At 39.2% G+C, this 21,784-nt stretch overlaps 1 protein-coding gene across 1 annotated transcript in view; it reads right to left on the bottom strand.

Annotated features, from left to right (window-relative positions):
• Nucleotides 1-21,784, bottom strand: part of ZBTB8A (zinc finger and BTB domain containing 8A) — a 49,714-nt gene that overhangs the window by 19,432 nt on the left and 8,498 nt on the right. Inside the window, exon 2 of the mRNA XM_057704089.1 lies at nucleotides 18,752-18,855. The gene's annotated coding sequence lies outside the window, so the exon portion shown is untranslated. The remainder of the gene's footprint in view (nucleotides 1-18,751; nucleotides 18,856-21,784) is intronic.

Below are 21,784 nucleotides of genomic sequence, written 5' to 3'. Positions count from 1 at the left end.
AACGCCAGAAGGATACATCCTAGAGGTGAAGAAAATGTTTCAAGGAAGAAGGGGTGATCAACTCTGTTAGTTTTGGTAAGATGAGGACGAAAAGTTGACCACTGGATTTATCAGTGGAGGGTGTGTGTGTGTGTGTGTGTGTGTTAGGGTGGGTTTAAGGGAAAATGGGATGAGAGAAACAAGCACACACAATGCTGTAAAGGGAAAGAGAATAAGGGAGAAAGGGATTGTAAGGGAAAGTGGGATCAAGGCTGAAGAAGAATTTGAATATTTTGGAAAGAAAAAAAAAATAACAAGAAATAAACTTCCAGATAAAGCAGGAAGGGACTGAGAACACATTAAAATGGTTACCATTAGAGAGGATTAGTAAGGGAGGGAGGAGAGGGTACCCTCTTTGCAACAGGGAGAGAGAGTGAGAAACTGTACAGATATCTAAGAGAAGGGGGTGGCATTGGGAGCTCATTACAGATGCCTTTGATCTCTAAGTAAAATATCACTATTTGTGAAAATGATGAAGATGGGGAAATCTGGTAGAATTACAGTAGTTAAATATAAAAATTATATCTGATTTTTAATCTACTCTGACTTATACTTTTCACTCAAATCACAAGATTAAAGTATCACAACATAAGCTAAGCTTAAACCATAGTAGATAATAAATATTCAGTAGATTTGCATTGGTGAAACTGTTTCATTGCTAGACTACAGCAATTGACAGGCAGGAGAAGTTGCCATTTTTCCTTAACCTACCCATCTATGGCTGAATAAGTTTGTTCTTTGCTCTTGTCAGGAAGCAGGGCTTTCACAACTAAGGCGACAGATTTTGGTTTCTGTACTGATCATTTTTACCTATTGCTTAGCTATCTAAGCCAACAACTGCCCTTTTGTACTCCACTCTGTTCTGATGGCTAGAGTCTGGGGCTGAGTGTCTGCAACCTCACGACCCAGGATCTTTCATCAGTTAACTTTCTGTGGGATATGCTAAATGGGTCACAATGGATATCAGAAGACAGAGGAAGAGAGACATCTTCAGCTTCTAGCTCTCACAGTTGCTGGTGTTTGTTGGAAACAGCAGCAGGATGGGATGATTCTGGACAGCAGCTCAGGCAGATGCAGAACCTTTTTGGTGGTTCCAGTTCTGACTGAGGTGGCAACTCTTCAGCAGATCTAAGACTGACTGTGTCTCTAAAGGTGCAGCAGGCAGTATATGCTTGTGGGCTCTGCTTTAATGGCTGGTGAACTCGAAGTCTTTGGGATTAGCAGCTTGTGATCTCTGAGTATCATTTCTTTCTTTCTTTTTGTTCCTCTAGCCCCCATGCTCGTTTGTGCTCTTCTAGGCCTTCCCACACCCCTGTATTGGGTTGGCCAAAAAGTTCATTCGGGTTTCTTCCATTGGATGTTACAGAAAAACCCAAACGACCTTTTTGGCCAACCCAATAATTTCCTGTATTATATTATCTCTGTCTGGAATATCTAGAATGACTCCCATTTTCTAGATAGGACTATATAATATTGGCGACAGAAAAGGTTCCAGGAAATAGACCCTCCAAAACAGGATTTGGGGATTGGTTTGCCGACTGAACTTGAACAGAGTGATCCCATGTGGATCCAGTGGAAAATGGAAATGTAGTAGCACTATGATTACCTACCTTACTACCTGTGTTTGCTTAGGATGAAGTCCTATTGAAGGCAATGCTTTGGGAGATGAAGTGCCTGCTGCATTTGATCACCACGACAGCAGTCATGACTACAAGGACTCAGGAGGCTAGCTGCTTCTGACTGTCCTGGAGCACTTATAGGAAGGAAATGACAAGCTCCAGTCTTTAAACTCAGCTGCAGTCACCATTACAGAACCAGAGAACTTTGACGATGGCCCTAAAGAAAGCTCTTTGTGAAGGCACAGGGCGCATACTGCTAAAAATTAGACCCCAAATATAATTGTGTGGGTTGCAAAACGACAACATAAGTTGTTTTTACATCCTGACCGAGTCTCTTATGTGATAGGCATTGATTGTGGAGGAGACCTTGAGACTTGGAATGGGGACATTTGAATATATTCAGACAATCTGAGAACCCTGAACCTCTAAATTCCCATGAACCTCCCTTGCCAGGGAAGCAGCAGCTCCTTCTTTGTCTGAGGAAACTAGCTTTCCCCTTCTTTCTTTCTTTCTTTTTAAAAATATTTATTTATTTATTTTGGCTGCACTGGGTCTTGCAGCAGGCAGGATCTTCATTGTGGCATGCGGGATCTTTTAGTTGCGGCAAGCGGGCTTCTTAGTTGCAGCATGCATGCGGGACCCAGTTCCCCGACCAGGGATTGAACCCAGGCCCCTTGCACTGGGAGCGCAGAGTCTTACGCACTGGACCGCAAGGGAAGTCCCTGCTTTCATTGTAGCCCAGAGCAAGAAAAGGTCCCGCAGAAGGTCCAGGCTAGAGTATAAGCTGCTCTGCTACATAGGCCTTAGGACCTAGCAACTCCAATGGTGTTAGAGGTCTGTGGCAAACAGGGGATGCTGTATAGAGCCTCTGGCAAGCCCCAGTAGGGGAATTATAGTCCTTAGAATTTGAGGGGAAAAATCCATGACCTCTTGTATTAGTCAGGGTTCTCCAGAGAAACAGAACCAATAGGATGAACATACATATAAAAAGAGATTTATTATAAGGAACTGGCTCACACGACTATGGAAGCTAACAAGTCCTAAGGCCTGCAATTGGCAAGCAGGAGACCCGGAGGAATTGATGGCATAGTTCCAGTCCAAGCTCGACGGCCTGAGAACCAGGACAGCCAATGGTGTAAGTTCCAGTCCAAAGGCTGGCAGGCTCGAGACCTAGAAAGAGCCAACGTTTCAGTTCAAGTCCAAAATCAGGAAACAAAACCAATGTCCCAGCTCAAGGCAGTCAGGCAGGAGGAAACACTCTCTTATTCGGGGGGAAGATCAGCCTTTTGTTCTATTGAGGCCTTCAGGTGACTGGAGGAGGCCCATCCGCATCAGGGAGGGCAAGCTGCTTTAGTCAGACTATCAATGGAAGTGTTAAGCTCATCCAAAATCGTTCTCGCAAAGACACCCAAAATAACGTTTGACCAAACTACTGGGCACACCATAGACCAGCCAAGCTGGCACATAAAATTAACCATCACACCCCTCTGGCAGGTATAACCATTCTGCTTTTGGAAAGACCTTTTGGAATGCTACCTACCAGGCACTCTTAGAGCTTGATGACTAACCACGGGGCAGCGAGTGGCCGTGCCTGAGCTGCCTTTCACGGGTGTTACTGACATACAAAGTTACACATTTGGGCACGTGCAGCTGCCCTCCACTATAAAGAGGAAGTGTTATGTACAGCATTGGACTGAAGAGGTCCTGAGTCCACAAGTAAGTCCATGAGCAGGCGGCAGAGTTCCTACAGCGCCTACTCTAGAACACTGCTGCCTTTCCTCAGCTCCCACATATGCACCCGTGGTGAGTTCCCTACAAGTTGACTGAGGAAGAAAAAGTTAAGGCCTGATTTAGAGACGGTTTTGCACAATATGCGGGCACCAGCTGGAAGTGGCTAGTTGAAACATCACAACTGCCATCAGGAGTGTCCCTGAAAGATTTTGGGAATGAAAATCTCCCCAGTAGTTGTCCACTCTGCATGGACAAAGAGATAGACAGAGGTATGATTTTACCCTGATTCGTGTACAACGGCTAACAAGTTGGCCAGACAGCCAAGGATTTAGAAAGAACCAGACAGAAGAATTGATGATCAAAAGGCATGTGGGGGAGATACAGGTGGATACACCTCTTGGAATGGGCACAGGGTAAGAGGCTTCAGTGTTTCATGTGAATGATTAATAAAGGGTACCCATTGCAGAGGAGGCTCTCGCAAATCAAGTGGACAAGATGACCTGTTCTGTGGATGTCAGCCAGCCTCCTTCCCTAGCCACCATGAAGCTTGCCATGTACTCCATCACCCAGAAGCAGCTTACCTAATAAAATGGTGAATAACCGACTGAATATTCCATTATGGCGCCATCTGAGAGACGATGCCCTGAGAGATCAGGGTGCTATCCAAATGGATGTGGTATATACTTTTAGCCACCAACCAACATAGATGCTATTTTTTCCATAGCTAGAATACTTCTAGAAATCAAGGGATGAAAGTGGCAGTGCCTCCTTTCACTTTTACCTCTAATAGCCCACTTATAGAATTCTTGCTGTTTGTCCCTGCAGAGGTCTTATCTCTCAAGACAGGAACATTGCTACCAGGGAAACACTGCATGCTTCCACTACACTTGACAATGACTGACCTAAAAGAGGAATTAACATCACCCATTTTGGGGAAACAATGAGGGTGTTTTTGTTTGTATGAAGGACAGGTGCATACTGGAAAGCAGACTCATGAATTTGTTTCGAATTTTAAATATGGGAAGAGTGGTATACATGGATGCCACGTAGCCAAAGAGGGTGGACTATATTGGTCATTTACCTGTTGTCTCTCAGTTAAACACCTGCCACGCTCTACTCTATTGTCTATGGATGCAACTGGAATTCTGCAAATGACATTTCCCAGGCTTCCTTCCTTGCAGCTGGCTTCCTGTTAGATTCTATCAGTAGGAGGCACTAACAGGAGATCAGTAAAAGGAAAAAAGTTTTCTGCTTTGGGCAGTGAAAATGCAGCAGTTTCGGGTGGCTGCTGGCTGTTGGCGTAGTGGCAGCAGGAGCAGGTGATTCTGGACTCCAGTAGACTTTCCAGCCTTTGGACTTTCCAACTCTGATAGAAGTGGTACCTCTTTGGCAGATCCATAAGCCTCCTTCCATTTCTATAATTACAGGTGGATGTCTGTTGTCTTTGGCCTGTACAGGACTACTTTCTTTTCCTCAGCATAAGATTCTTCTTTTTCTTTTGGGAACTGCCTTCCACAATTTGGTGATGCTGTTCATCTCTCTGCCTGTCTGACTCCATGGACATATGAACTAGACTGGTCAGTCTCAGTGTGTTATGCAAGCTAAGGAATAGAGGTCTCACTACATGAGGGCATGGGCCTTAAGGATCGCATAAGCCTAGAACTGCAAAAGGTTCAGCAAGTGGGAAAGCCCACAGAAGAAAGATGCTAACACAGAAGAAAGCTAGATAAAACTGTCTCAGAGAGAGTCCTGATGATATTATTTCAATTCCTGAATCCAGCTGTGCCCAAAACCAATGCTCCTTCTGGATTTTTAGTTACGTGAGCCAATAAATTTCCTTTTCTGCTTAAATTTAAGTTGGATTTCTATCATGTGTGACCAAGAGTCGTTTATTCCTAATTTGTGACACTCTCGAAGCCTGCAGCAATAGCCCACTCAAGAACAGTCTATTAGGCAGGGAGGACATATTTCTATAAATGGGAACATTAATAGAATCAGTGCAATTAAGGTCATCATATCACTAAAGCACAGTTTCTGGTGTTGTTATTTTGCAGGTATTTTTTTTCCCTTCGTAACCCCTAAAATCCTGGTATGTCTCCAGGCAAAGCTTCTTTCAACTTTGTTCATTCAGGGACTTCCCTGGTGGTCCAGTGGTTAAGAATCCGCCTTCCAATGCAGGGGATGTGGGTTCGATCCCTGGTTGGGGAATAAAAATCTCACATGCCATGGGGCAACTAAGCCTGCATGCACCACAACTACTGAGCCCACGTGCCACAACTAAGACCCGACGCAGCCAAAATAAATATTAAAAAGCAAAACAAAACACAAAACTTTGTTCATTCAGATAGTTGTGAGTCATTTCTTCTCAGGCCACACAGTAATTCTTATGATAGCTTTCATGATGTCAGAAGTCTTCCACCAGTCTCTAATCAACAGCTGATCAGTTTTTTGAAAGTGTTTCCCTGGTTTGAACCACTGTAAAATATCCATTTTAACATCCAAAGTTATATTTTTGTTCAGTACTCTTATGGTAACTTTAGCCTTAACACTTGTGATAAGTTATTATGGGTTAAAATCATTCAGCAGAACATGAAATAATGACAGAAAGTGAGACCATGGCATAAAAACAGAAATAGATTAGTGAGGCCTCTCAAACTCACACCCTCTGCCAAATCAGCTCTCCTTAGTGCTAACTGTATTGACTGGCTGAGTGACTATTTTTTAAATGCATTAACCATAATTCAGTACTGTATCAAATTCATAAATATGAACATATGTACAGATAAAGAGCATTATGATAAATTAGTGCTCAAGGAGTTATGTCTATGATGAAGTGTCTTTCATGTTCAATATAATCCAGGTTCTAGCTAATAGTAGGCTTTGAAATCCCAAACTTCCCGGAAACTATTTTATAAAAAAAGATTAAAGCAGTTGGCTCGAGATTGGGGCCTTCACATTCTCCTTATATGCCCAAAGATCCAGCTTTTGCTGAATCCTTACATGACCAAGTCTCTGGAATACAGACAAACCAGGGATACTACGCTAACAGAGGTAGAATATATTCGGGGTTATGTCATACAATTGCCGAAACAGGACATCTGGGAATATCGCTAAAGAAGCATCAAATCAATAACCAATCTTCTACTATCACATCCTATCAGTTAAAATCTAATAATTCCTCTGTTCTCATCTGCAGCATGGTAGTAGGTCATGACTTTACAATGTTTTGCTATTATAAATAATGCTGCAATGAATACCTCTACACACTGATCCCTGAGCACTTGTGAAGTAATCTGATTCCTAGAAGTAGAGTTGCTTTTAGTGAGGACGGACAGATTACCTTCCCAAAACACTATATCAATTTAAATCTTTACTAACATGATATGAACAGTGCCCTTTCCCCCCAACACTTTCATTAACTCTGGATATTATCTCTTTAAAGTGCTTCCCATCTACCCTTAGGGAAAAATACCAGGGAAATATCAATACTGTTATTGATATAGTCCTGGAAGTATGAGCCAATGAATTAGGCAAGATAATTAAAGTAAAATATCAATATTGGAAAGGATGACATGATTATTATTATTGCAGATGATATCATATATCTTTAAATGCAAAAATAAAATTGGAAATCTATCTTCTAAAGTAAAATTCTTGGGCTTTTGTCATGTTGGAATAACTGGTACTAGACTTGGCCTTCTGCTATAAACAATTAGAAAACTGGACAAAATACATGAAGAAATTGTCTTCAGACAATGAAAACAGAGCAAGTGAGACGATGATCTCTGAGACAAGGAATCAAATGAGGCAGCCTACTATCACTTTGGCTTTCTGGATTCTGATACAGGGAAGGGAAATCAAACTGGATTGAATAGACAGAGCTGGTGTTCAGGAAGGCTGAGGCATCTGGAAGTTGTAAGGCAAAGTACCAGAGGAAGTAACTGCACAGGCAAAGAGATTAATAAATCTGCACAGGTGTGTTCTAGAGTCTGTGCTGAACCCTAATCTACAAACGTGTAGGGTTAAACTACAAGAGTTCAGCTAAAGAACAATTGGGGAACTGTGAGCAGAAAAATTCCTAGAGGTCACACAGGGTTGAGAGACAATTAAGTTTAGACCAGCCAGAGTACAGATTCTTCACTGAACACCTAGGGCATTTAGAGAGACCCCAGAAGAGTAATACCTTAGTAGAAGGACTAACGTAACTCAACAGTAAAGATCACTCTAGAACTGCCCCAAAGCTCAAAAACGAGCTTCAAAATCAACAAGCTGATTCAGTTGCAACTTAACTAACAAATAAACCAAAATTCAAAAGTCTTTGAAGAAAAACAACAAAATTCAGATACTCAAAAACATATAATTACAATGTCCCTCATTCCATCAAAAATCACTAGGCGTGAAAAAGCAAAAAAGTCACCCTAAAATCATTAGAAAAATTGGTCAATAGAAACAGATCCAGAAATGAAAGAGATGCTAGACTTAGTAAACAAGGATGTAAAAAAGATTTAATATACTTAGTAAAATCTTATATTAAAAATTTTTATACTTAAGTTTAATTTAAAATTTAAAGAAAAATATGAAGATATTGAAAGATATAAAAATAATAAAAAATTCTAGAAACAAATATAATATCTGAAATTAGAAATTTGTTAGATGAGCTTAATAGCAGGTATTAGAAACTGCAGAAGGATAATCTGTGAGTATGAAGACACAGCAATGGAAATTATCCGAACTAAAATTTTTTTAAGCTCTTTTTTGGAATATAATTGCTTTACACTCTTGTACCAGCTTTTGAGATATTGAACTAAAGTTAAAAAAAAAAACTGACAAAAAATAGAGTCTTAGTGACATGTTAAACAATATCAAATTGGTCTAATATGTTTGTAACTGATGTTCCAGAAAAAGTGGGGGCAGAAAAAATATCTGAAGCAAAGAGGAGAAACATAAATATACTGTTTTAAAGTCCTTACAGTATACATCACAGGTCAACAAACCTATCTGGCCTAGATAGTAAATATTTTAGGCTTTGCAGGCTAGTGGTCTCTGTTGCAACTACTCAACTCTGCATTGTAGCACAAAAATATGCCATAAAAAATATGTTAATGAATGGCTGTGGTTGTGTTCCAATAAAACTTTACTTACAAAAGCAGGGAGTAATCCACCTTTGGCCTGAAGTCTGTAGTTTGCTAACCTGTGCTATATATGAAGTGGTACAATATGTGATAAGTGAAATGCATATGGTGATAAGGGAAAATGCATACTGTAACTCCTAGAGCAACTACCAAATATAAAACAGAGATTAAACTAATAAGCCAACAGTGGAGATAAAACAGAAAACTGAAAATGACTTAATATTCTTTTATTAAGGCACGAAAAGAGGGGAAAAAGAACAAAAAAGAGATGGCATAAATAAAAAACAAATAGCAAGATGGTACACGTAAATCCAACTATATTGAGAATTATATCAAATGCAAATATTCTGAACTCCATTTAAAAAGGAGATTGTCAGACTGGATGAAATACAATGACTCAAATATATGCTGTCTACAAGAAATGCACTTTAAAGATACAAATGTTAAAGTAAATAGAGGTAAAAAAGCATACTATTAATTGTAAGAGAGCTGAAGTGATTATATTAACATCAGACAAAGCAGGCTCAAGACAATACCAGAGCTAAAAAGATATTTTATAATCATAAAAGGATTAATTCATTAAGAAAATTTAACAACCATAAATGAATACATACCTAATAACACAGCTTCAAAATACATAAAGCAAAAACTGGCAGAAGTGAAAAAAGAAATACTGAAATTCATAATTATTATTGTATATTTCAACACTCCTCTCAGTACCTGGCAGAAGGAATAGATGGAACAATCAATGATGATATAAAACACCTGACCAAAACTATCAACCAACTTGACCAAATTGACATTTACAGAGCACTCTACACAATAGATCGATGGAATAGAATAGAGTCCAGAAAAAGACATGCAAATGTATTATCAATCGATTTTTTAAGTCAGATTCATTTCATTTTTTTTTTTTACAAAGGTGACACAGTAATTCAATGGGGGAAATAATATTTTCAGACAAATGGTGCCAGAACAACGGTATATCCATTATAGGGAAAAAATGAACCTTGACCCTTACTTTATAGCACATACAAATTCTAACTCAAAATGGATCATAGAACTCAATGTAAAAGTTAAATTTCTAGAAAAAAACATGGGGGAAAATCTTTAGGACCTTGGGGTAGGCAAAGATTTCTTAGGACACAAAAACCATGGACCATAAAGAAAAGTTGGACAAACTCTCCTCTTTGAAAGATACCATTAAGGAAATGAAAAGCCAAGCCATGAACTAGGATAAAATATTTGCAATAGATATATCTGACAAAAAGACGTGTATCTAGAATATATAAAGACGTCAAAAAACTCAATAATAGGACAAACAACTCACTGGCAAATGATTTGAACAGGTATTTCACTAAAGATATACACATTAGCACACGAAAAAATGTTCAACATCACTAATCATTAGGGAAATACAAATTGTGGTTTTACAGAAGGAACAATGAAATGTCATTACACACCCACTGCAATGACTAAAACGAAAAAGACTGACAGCATCAAGTGTTGCCAAGTATGTGGAGAAATCGGATCTCATACACTGCTGGTGGGAATGTAAAATGGTACAATCAATCACTTTGGAAAACTGTGTAGCAGTTCCAATAAACATACTCTAGGAACCAAGAAATCCATTCCTAAGTATTTACCCAAGAGAAATGAAAACATATATCCACAAAGAGGCCTGTACAAGAATCTTCATAGCAGCTTCATTCACACTAGCCCTAATCTAGAAAGAAATGTCCATCAACTGGTGAGAAGATAAACTGTGGTACATCCACACCACGGAATAGTAGTGAGCAACAGGAAGGAACAAGCCTCTGATGCACATGACACGAATGAGTCTCAAAAGCATTAGCCTCAACAGAAGAAGCCAGACACAAAAGAGTACATCCTGTGTGATTCCAGTCACATGAAATTCTAGAAACAGGCAAAACTAATCTAGAGTGACAGAAAGGAGCTTGATAATTGCCTGGGGCTGACAGTGAAACAGGGGAGTTTACTACAAAAAGGCATGAGGGAAAAAAAAAGATAGGAGGGAAGTTCTGGGTGATAGAAATGTTCTCTCTCTTATTTATGGTGATTGTTACACATGAATACATACCAAAACCCACTGAACTTATACACTCAAAACCAGTACATCTTACTGTACGCAAATTATACCTTAATAAAGTCAATTTTTAAAAACTCCCTAGAAACGAGAGAATTTGGGAAGATATCCAGTTATAAAATACACAAAGTGGGACTTCCCTGGTGGTCCAGTGGTAAAGAAATCGCCTTCCAAAATGCAGGGGCCGCAGGTTCCATCCCTGGTAGGGAAACTAAGATCTCACATGCTGCAGGGCAACTAAGCCCACGCACCACACCTAGAGAAGAGAAAACCCGCACACCACAACTAGGGAGAAGCCTGTGCGCCACAACAAAAGATCCCGCATGCCTCAACGAAGATCCCATGTGCTGCAACTAAGAGCCAACACAGCAAAAATATAAAGAAATAAAATAAATATTAAAAAATAAAATAAAATACACAAAGTGAACACACAAAAATGAGTAGCGAGTTATCAGATGCAATGGAAGGTTCTTCTTGCCAAATAGTTAAAATTAGGTATTTTAACAAGAAACATGCAGGAACTTTATGAAGAATATGATAAAATTCTGTAATGAGGATCATAAAAGAACACTTGAATAAACAGACTACAGCCTTAGCTTCTTTTCTGGTCTCTGCTTTCACCAGAGGGATCTGCTAAATTACCAGAGGGATCTGCTACAATGTAAGTCAGGTCATATCATTCCTCTACTCAAAAATTCCAATGGTTTCCCTCTCAGAAAGAACTCCAAAATCTTTGCCCTCGTCTAAAAGGGCCACGGGATCTCCTTTCCTCCCACCCTCTGCCTGCCCCTCGCTCTAACGTCATAGGTTTTGATGTTTCCCAATGTGCCCATGTACTCCTGAGAGCCCCTGTGTCAGGACCACTCCTCATCCAGATCGTCACATAATTTGTTCCCCAAATCTTGGCTTCAATATCACTACCAGAGGTTATCTTGACAAGTCCAATTTAGTATGGAAAGTTTCAGTTGATCACTATGGCTCAATAGCTGTTGTCACAGAAACTATGTCATATGTGACACAGTTTAGAAACCAGGGGAAAGGATTAAAAGGAAACATGACAGTTGTCTTCCAATTATGTGGAAGACGAAGTAGAATTATTCTGGTAGCAGCTCCAGTAGACTAGTCCTCTGGACTGATCACTAGAACATAAGTTCCAAAAGGGCGGTTTTGTTCACCTCAGCATCCCTAGCACAGGGCCATATGTCTGGCACATGGGTGCTCAGTCATATTTGTTGAATAAATGTTCAGTGTGGTTCTGAAAAGCAAAACGACTAAGGGGGACAGATGTTAACTCAATACAAAGACCAGTTTCTTAAAAATGAGACCTTGACGGGATTTTTTGAACTCAGGTGTCTTGATCTAGTGCCTTCATATTTATACGCAAGCAAACTAAGGTTTGGAAAGTTTTATGTCGATGGTTGTAATACTGCTAGTCTCAGTCCATTAGTGGGATTTGAATCAATTTAGTGGGTCACAACTAAGATTTTAAAGAACACAAAACAGAATTTAAAATATTACAGCTTATTGCAAATAGTAAGAATTCTTACATGAACTTTTTGTTTCAGATAGACAGATTAATATGCAGAATCCCAAGTATGTGTGTATTGGGTCAAGATGTAAAATGTAGTATTGCTTACTATGAGTTCTGGTGAAAATAAATTTTTTTTGAGAAGTACTGGGTTAAGCTGTTCAACAACAGAATTTGCCCCCTTGTAAAGTAATGAGTTCTATTTACAGTTGAGGTGGAGGTAGAATATCACTGATTTAGAGTGAATACACTTGGGGAGAGGTGGGGCTAGATGATTTCAGGAATTTATATTTTTTCTTTATTTTTGTCTATATTTTCCAAAATTATCATACATTCTTTTAAAAGTGATTTAAATATATATACATGAAACATATTTTACAACAGAAATTAGAAATTTAAAATGGAGATGAGGGCTTCCCTGGTAGCACAGTGGTTAAGAATCCACCTGCCAAAGCAGGGGACATGGGTTTGATTCCTGGTCCGGGAAGATCCTACATGCCATGGAGTAACTAAGCCCATACACCACAACTACTGAGCCTGCACTCTAGAACCCGTGAGGCACCACTAGCCCATGCTCTGCAACTACTGAAGCCCGTGTGCCTAGAGCCCACGCTCTGCAACGAGAGAAGTCAACACAATGAGAAGCCTGCACACCACAACAAAGACTAAGCCCACGCACAGCAGCAGAGACCCAACGCAGCCAATAAATAAAAATAAATTAATTAATTTTTAAAAAGTAAAAAATAAATAAAATAAAATGGGAGATGAGATGGTTTCTGTAGGTTTACACTTAGCACCATTTGTCCTGGAATCCAAGGCAAAACAAAAAACAAAAAAAAAACAGAGAAACACAAACAATTTATATGGTGCTCACATCATTTGCCCAGGAGAAATGAGCATTTTTCTGGCACTAACGTCTATGAGGAATCTGTATGTGAATTATTATGAGGATATTAAATGTCATTATAGAGAATATTTGGTCTAATATAATAAACTTCCCAATTGGTCTCTAGCCTTTTATCCTTCTCCCTTCAATCCACCCAGAAGTATGTTATCTTTCCAGATTCTTCTGTTTAAAATTCTTTTTTTTTTTTTTTTTTTACTTAGAGAAAAGAAACAGCTATGTCGGGCTCCCCGCAGTCCTTTCTGGTGTCCGAGGCCGTCTCTTCTGTTTAAAATTCTTTAGTGGCTCCTTCCTGCCTACCAGATAAAGTCCATATTTCTATGAACAGATTCAATACCCTTTGGGACCCAGCTGCTGCCAATCTATGCACTCTCATCTCTTACCAGCTACCTCACCGCCCACTCTTAAGCTATATGCTCTTCCCAGGCACACTATACCCTTCATGCCACCAAGCTTTTGCACATATTGTTGATGTGCTACAATAAAACCACCCTTCTCAGTCTGAGAAACTCTCACTCTTCATTCAGATTCAGCTCAAAAAGAGCATCCTTTGGGAAGCTTTCCTTGACTTCCCCAGGCTCATGTTTTTGTTTGTTTGTTTGTTTTTTGGCCACACCACATGGCATGTGGGATCTTAGTTCCCTGACCAGGTATCGAACCTGCACCCCCTGCATTGGAAGCATGGAGTCTTAACCACTGGACCACCAGGGAATTCCCCCCTGAGCTCATGTTAATTGCTATTTCCTCCATGCTCCATTGTACTGTATACATGTATGCCATGGAAATTGCTGGAATGCATTTTTTTTTCCTATTTTGATGTATGTTTCCCTGCTACACTGTAATATCCATATGAAGAGAGACCAGGTGTATTGTATGCCTGGCCTCAGTTTAATGTTTGGGATATGGTAGACATTCAATAAATATCTTCACCAGTGTCATTGCTGAACTAACAAAGGTTCTTTACATGACTTTCTTATATGTTGCCTCTAAAGTCAAGGACATCCTGGGACTTCCCTGATGGTCCAGTGAGTAAGAAAGAGTCCGTGCTCCCAGTGCAGGGGGCCTGGGTTTGATCTCTGGTCGGGAACTAGATCCTGCATGCATTGCACAACTAAGAGTCCACATGCTGCAACTAAGAGCCAGCATGCTGCAACTAAGACCTGGTGCAGCCAAAATAAATAAACAAATAAATATTTAAAAAATAAAAATAAAATAAAGTCAAGGACATCCTATAATTAATTCAACAAAAACATTTCAAAGGCAAACTAAGCTAATATGCTTTGAGTACATTGTTCTTTGGAATTTTATCTTGACATAGGGTTCAAGCTGATTAGCTATCACCTTTTTTGTGTGTCCCCATTGTGTACTATATATAACTTTACTGTGACACCTATCACACTAATTTTTGTGTCTTTTCTGTAACCTCTTTGAAGGCTGGTGGAGTCATACTCATTTTCTTTTTTTAATCTCCATTTATGGCACACAGTCTGGTCTATAATCTATTAAAAGTTTGTTGGTGATAAAATATATCTACTTTAGCCCCAAACTTAGCATCTTTTATTTATTTTTTTCTTTCTTTCTTTCTTTTTTTTTTTTTTTTAGTAGTTATGGCGCACGGGCTTAGTTGCTCCATGGCATGTGGGATCTTCCTGGATCAGGGATCGAACCTGTGTCCCCTGCATTGGCAGGTGGATTCTTAACCACTGTGCCACCAGGGAAGTCCCAAACTTAGCATCTTAATAGAAGCATCCCAGTAAAGTCAGCAACAGAACATGGATGCCCTCTATTACCATTACATATTATTTAACACTGTTCTGGAGACATTAGCCAATGCATTTAGACTTGAGAAAGAAACTAGAGAAAGGAGCACTGGAAAGTAGGAGGTAAAATTACCATTGTTTGCAGATAATACGATTGTGTACCTGGAAAATGCAACAGAATCAACTGTAAAATTACCACAAACAAAAAGAGTATTCACAGGGGGAAGGCGTTTATGAAATTAATGTTAGAAATCATTAACTTTTATACATACAAAAAAACCCCACACTAGGTAAGAAATATAATGAAATAAAAGACTCCTGTTTACAATAGCATGAAAAATATAAAATACCTAGGAATAAACTTAAGAAATGCACAAGACTCATGAAAAAAACCAAGGGACACCAGAGAAGACTATGGAAAATCAAACCCTTCAAAGAGGAAGATTCAACATATTAAGATGTCAGTTATACCTAAGTTATTTTATAATACAACATGATCATAATAAAAATACCAGCAGGTTATTTTAAGATCAATACAAGTTGATGCTAAAGTTTTACAGGAAAATAAATATACAATAGCCAGTTAAATTCTGAAAAAAGGAGAACAAAGACAAGGAGTTAGCACCAACAGATATTCAATCATATTATATATTGATACTTCATCAATAATTAAAACTGTGATGCTGGGGATAAAGAGAAGGACAGACCAGTGAAGTATACCATGAAATCCAGAAAAGTACCCCAATATACGTGGGAATTTAATATACGATGAACCTATGGTAAAAAGAGCAATCTACGAAGTGGCGTTGGGACAATTTTTAGCCTTCTGGAAAAAAAATTAACTTGGATTTACACCTCCCATCTCATTCAGGATAAATTCCATATGGATCAAAGCCTTAAGTGTGAAAATAAGGCCATAAAAGCGCCAAGAGAAAATATGGAAGATTTACAAACTCAGAGTGGGAAAGGCCTTTATAACCATGACTCAAAATACAAAAGCCATCAAATAAAAGACTGATACATTTGATTACAGAAAGATAAAACAAAATTCTGTATGGCAAAAAAGTACCATGAAAAGGCAAAAGACAAACGACAACATGGCAAAAATGTCTGTTAGAGAAAGGGCAATCTCCGTAATCTACACCAAGCTTCTAAGAAATTGGCATGAAAAGAATAACATAAGATAGAAGACCAAGGACCGTTCACAGAAAAAGAAATACAAATGTCCCTTATCATAGGAAAGGATGTGCAACCTCAGTCATGAAAATATAAATGCAAATTAAAACTACAGTGATGTTTCATTTGTCCTCTCTCAAAGGAGCAAAAAAATCCAAACATTTGATAATATTGATAAGACTGTGGGAAAGCAGGCACTTTCAATCTTTACTGATGGGAATATAAATTGGTAAGACCCCATGGAGGACAATTTGGCAGTAGTTCTCAAAATTATGAATGCATATATTCTCTGATCAAGCAACTTCACTTCTGGGAATTTATCCTACATGTATACTGGTACATGATCGAAGCGCCACATGTACGAAGTTATTCACTGCAGCACTGTTTGGAATAGCAAAAGACTAGAAAAAGGTCCATCCATGGGGAGGACAGTCATATGGAAAGATGGCCATGGTACATATATGACACCTATGACACATGATACACATAGCTAAGTTTTTTTTAAAAAGCAAGGAACAGAGAGTGTGTGTGTGTATACACACAAAATACAAGGGAAAAAAGCAGAAACTATGGAAGGATTAACAAGAAACTCAGGATGGTGGTTGCCAAATGGAGACGAGGTGGGACCTGGGAGACAAAGGCAAAGATGGGAGACTTTATATGGTACACTTTTTTAATATTTTGAGTTTTGAATCATATGAATACACACTCAAAAATAAAATTTTTAAAGTGTGTCAAACAAGTGGGTGAAATATTAACTATCAGTCTCATATTTGGCCAGATCTAGGTTGTAATTCAAGATTAAGATATTTTGGGAGCTCTCAGAGTACTTGAGTGTCTACTTAAGTCAAGATTCATGTGCTACACGAACAGGTGACAAGATGACATTCCATTATGAAACATCAAGAGGTTGTATTTCTTGGGGAAGAGAGAGAGATGGAGAGAGACAGAGAGAGAACAAACCAGATGAAAAGCTACACTATTGCAACTGTCAAGCTGCTTACTGGTCTGAACACAGTGATGACGGCAGGAATGGGAAGGAAGGAAAAGATACAAATGACTCGAATGGGAAATAAATCCATGGGTCTTGATGGCTGATTGAAAAATCCTCCTACATATCTTCAGAAAGCCCCACTGCAGTCCCCAGAGCTCTTATCATTCTTATTCTATTTGTCTAATTGTATCAAAGTGTACCACGATTTGTAATTGGCTGTGGAAGGCTAGAGAGACATAAAGAGAACACACTGATTTTTAAAGCACAGGTGTTTAGTAGTATCACTAAAAGAAATGAGGAAGCCAGGAGGAAGAAGGCCAGGTTAGAGAAAAAGCAATGACTTGGTTTTTTTTGTTTTGGGCATTTTTTTTAAAATAAATTTATTTTTTATTTCTTTTTTAGGCTGGGTTGGGTGTTTGTTGCTGTGCATGGGCTTTCTCTAGTTGCAGCGAGTGGGGGTTAGTCTTCTCTGCAGTGCGTGGGCTTCTCAGTGTAGTGGCTTCTCTTGTTGTGAAGCACAGGCTCTAGGCACGCAGGCTTCAGTAGTTATGGCACACGGGCTCAATAGTTGCGGCACACAGGCTCAGTAGTTGTGGAACACGGGCTTAGTTGCTGGGGCATGTAGGATCTTCCCCGACCAGGGATCAAACCTATGTCACCTGAATTGGCAGGTGGATTCTTAACCACTGTGCCACTAGGGAAGCACAAAGACTTAGGTTTTAAGTACATGGTGTTTGATGTGGGTGGGAAATCAGCTGGCCGTGGCCAGAGGGCCACTGAAAATGCTAGTCTGAAGTTCAAGAGGGGAAAGTCAGACTTGAACATGGAGATGTGGGAAATATCTGCAAATAGAGATGAAGGGGCTCAGAGGAAACACAGGCTGAGATGAGAACCAGGAGGATTGCTCCAGCTGTGGAGCAGAATGGAGAAGAGAAGCCAGAGTTACAGACAGAGAATTACAGGGAGAATCAGGAGAGCACGTGACATGTACACCGAGGATGGGGAGCTTTAAGAAGCAGTGAAGGGGTCAACACAGTAAGAAATGCAAGGGCCACAGCATTAATAACAGTCGCAATGTGCACTGTCTCCTGAATCCCGACACATAACAACCTGTCTGGTAGATGGTATTCTTAGCCCTATTTTACAGAAAAGGGTATTAACCCAGGGAATTCCCTGGCAGTAGTCAGGACTCCTTAGGACTCTGCGCTCTCACTGCTGAGGGCCCAAGCTCAATCCCTGGTTGGGGAACTAAAATCCCATAAGCCACAGTACGGCCAAAAAAAAAGGAGGATGTGTGTGCATATTAACCCAGACAGTGACTCTGAAGCTGCAGGATGTAACTGATGAGCTGTACTCCTTCACCACTGTCTGGGGGTGAGCTGGGAGATCAGAGTTCTGACACTAGTTCTACCACTAAATTAGCTATATGTCCGTGGACAAGTAACTTTACCTTTCTAGGCTTCATTTCCTTCTCTGCAAACTGAGGGTATTGGTCGAGATAATCTCCAGCTCTTATGTGATATGAGTCTTTGATTAAAGCAGAATGGAAGAAATACATAGCAAGATAGGCAATAAATAAAAAATTTAGCCATAAGTGAACAGGGAGACCAGGCCAAGAAAATCAGAATGTTGAATGTTTTATACAGTGGCTTTTCAAGCAATAAACCCATACTCTGATATATAAAGTCTATAGTTGCAAAACTCTACTTTTTATCTATATATTTAAGTTAGGATAACATCAAGAATTAACATTTTTCATACCTGGAAATTTATAAATGCTGCTCTTGAAACCCTGCTTAGTTGATTGAATGGAGTAAAAAAGGGAAGATTCCAAGTCAAACACAGTCTGTGTATGAAGGATTGTCCTGTAGAGATAGAAAAGAGCTATTTACAATGAACTTTTGTAATAAGGGACAGAAACATCTGCTAACGTACATAATAAATATTTATTCAAATGAACTGTATGGGAGCATTTATCAGGTATCATTTTTTAGCATGTAAAAACAGATCATCCGTCAACTCGATGCTTGGTGATGACCTAGAGGGGTGGGATAGGGAGAGTGGAAGGGAGGCTCACGAGGGAAGGGATATGGGGATATATGTATAAACACAGCTGACTCACTTTGTTATACAGCAGAAACTGGCACAGCAGTGTAAAGCAATTATACTCCAATAAAGATCTGAAGAAAAAAAAATGTGGAATGGGCACAGGAAAAAAAACAGATCATCTGGCACAGAATATTAGTTACTGTGAATCTACCTACCTATTTACAACCCAAGCCTTAAAATTAAAATCTTCAAGAAAAGATATCCAAAATTAAAATATATTATGGCAAACTGAAAGACAACATTCTTTTTAACTTTGAAGATAAAATAAACTTCTTAAGACAACAGCTATTCAAAGGCAGGCCAACAGATGAAATACCAAGGCAGTGACATATGTTCTATTATCCTTTTCCTGCAAGTGGCATCAATATGATTTGCAAGAAAACCAAACAGAATAGCTTTAAAGATTCAACTTGAAAAGTTAAACATTTCTTTAAAACTCTATGGTTAAGAGGGAAGTGGGGGGAAAAGTCCTACATATGTTCAGAAAGCCCCACTGCAGTCACCCAGATCTTTCATTCGATTTGCCAGATTGTACCAGAGCGTACCCCTATTTGCAAGAGCAGCTGTAACAACTCGTGTTAAAAATGTTTCAGTTTCTACTATATTCCAAACCTTTTCCGTTACCAAAAAAAAAAAAAAATCTGTTGAACTATTTTGTTCATTGACCATGAAATTTTGTTAATGTAGAGACTGTTAAGGCTTTATGTCCACAGGCAGTGGAAAAATGAATTTTATGCTTTTTAAATCAAGCTAAGAATTCCTGCCAAAATAATTTTTACTAAATTAATGAAATCACTTTTTTAAATATGGGTTTTTTTCTGATTAGAAAATATTATATATTTATAGAAAATTTCAAAAATGCAGGCAAGCATACAGAAGAAAACAAAATGAAATAACTTTTAAATGAGCATCCTGAAAACACCACCAGAGAAAAGAGAACTGCTCAAATATACTTTAGTTAGTAAAACAAATGCATTAGCTGCCCACTCATGAGGCAGTCTAAATTCTGGCAACTTAAGCCATTCAAAACACTGCCGTTTAAAACACTGACCTAAAAGTTTATAAAAAATTTTTCTGAGCAGCAACCAAAAGAGAAAATAGCCAAGATGATCTGAGTGTTCCATAAAGTGTAATGTGATTTCCTCTTATGATTGGCAAAGTTTATTAAAATAACAAGTCCCACGGTCTCTATAGCTGGGACGAATGGGACATTTTTACAAAAAAATTTTTTTAAATAAAGGGACAAAAAACAAACAGAGCAAAAGGTGATGGAGTTGCGAAGCAGCAAACCTATGATAATGGGTTATCAACACTTTTTATGTGTTTACATTTAAAGTACAACAAAGAATAGAATTGGCTATGAAAGGGATTTTAAGAAATACCCATAATTAAAACAGCAGGATCTGATTTAGGGGTGAACTAGGATTCTGTAGTTGGGGGAACAAAAACTAACTTTTGAGAACAGCTCCTCCCGACCCTAAAAGCTCATCTACCCCTGGCTCCAGTGAGCGAGGAGGCACTCTGTAAAGGGTATTCCCTTTGAGCACTAACCAGCACTGTCCAGTGTACTGGGTCTGTACAGTGGCAAGCAAAATTAATTCTGGGGCTTTTTAAGAGAACTGACTTCTGAACATAGTCTGTACCCAAAACAGTTTATGCATACTTGATGACGTCATTTTTAGTGATAACCACCAAGTTCTATCCTGGCAGAAATTAGTTGAGTAGATTTATGTATTAACCCCCTGTATTCTTTCTAACTTCCTTGTGGAAAACTTGGAAGTCCATTTCCCAGACTCCTTTACAGTCACGTTTCCCCATGTGAAATGGGGTCCATTCATCAGATGTTCTTACGTGAGATTTGGAAGGCAGAAATGAGGTGGGAGCCATCTTTCTGCTGTTCTGGCTGTGAATGCTGGCAAGCACATTTATGGAAACACTGAGTTTTTGGCAGCATTCCAGCGTCCAGAGCCTCATGGCTGTCAGGAGACAAGTTTGGTGGAGACAGCCGTCACCAGCTGGTGGGTGTTCAGGGGCAGTTTCAGAATAGCAATTTCTTGACCCTTGAGTTGCAGCGAGCAATGTTATCTGGAACTCAGAAGTGCCAGTGGTGGCCTCCTGATGCCCTCCCCTGGAGGGCCTATTTGGCAGTCTGGTCCTGGGAATAATTTCTGAAGACCCAGTCTAGAGACCACCCCTCCCAGCCCTTCCAGTGATTCTGCAAACGAATTAAAATGCTAGCGTGGTTTCTTTCCTGTAACTGGGCCCAGATGACATATTAGCACATCAGTTGCCTCAAAATGTAAGCAGAAGGTTGATTAGCCTGTCTGTGAGCAGCAGTACTGGGCAGTGTGCTTCGCGGTACAGGCTCTGAAATCAGACTGTCTAGGTGCAAATTCTGGCTCTGCCACACATTAACCTTCCTGGGAAGTTAACCTTCCTGTGCCTTAGTTTCTTCACCTGTAAGATGGGACTAGTAGTAATACCTATACCTTCTAGAGTTATGGGACACAGTAAATGAAAAGATAATCTAAGTAAAGTGCTTACAACAGTGGCTGCCTTATAACAAGCTCCTGAGAGAAGTTAGCTATTATTACAGTAATAATAGTAATCACTATTATTAATTATACAGACCACTTTAAAACACTGTTTTAATTAAGTAGAAAGTGTAAACATTTTAGAAGTTTA

This window comes from Hippopotamus amphibius, chromosome 1 (genome assembly GCF_030028045.1).
Source record: "Hippopotamus amphibius kiboko isolate mHipAmp2 chromosome 1, mHipAmp2.hap2, whole genome shotgun sequence".
NCBI lineage: Eukaryota > Metazoa > Chordata > Mammalia > Artiodactyla > Hippopotamidae > Hippopotamus > Hippopotamus amphibius.
The sequence above is the reverse complement of the archived record's forward strand: the minus strand, read 5'-3'. Positions and strand labels throughout refer to the sequence as shown.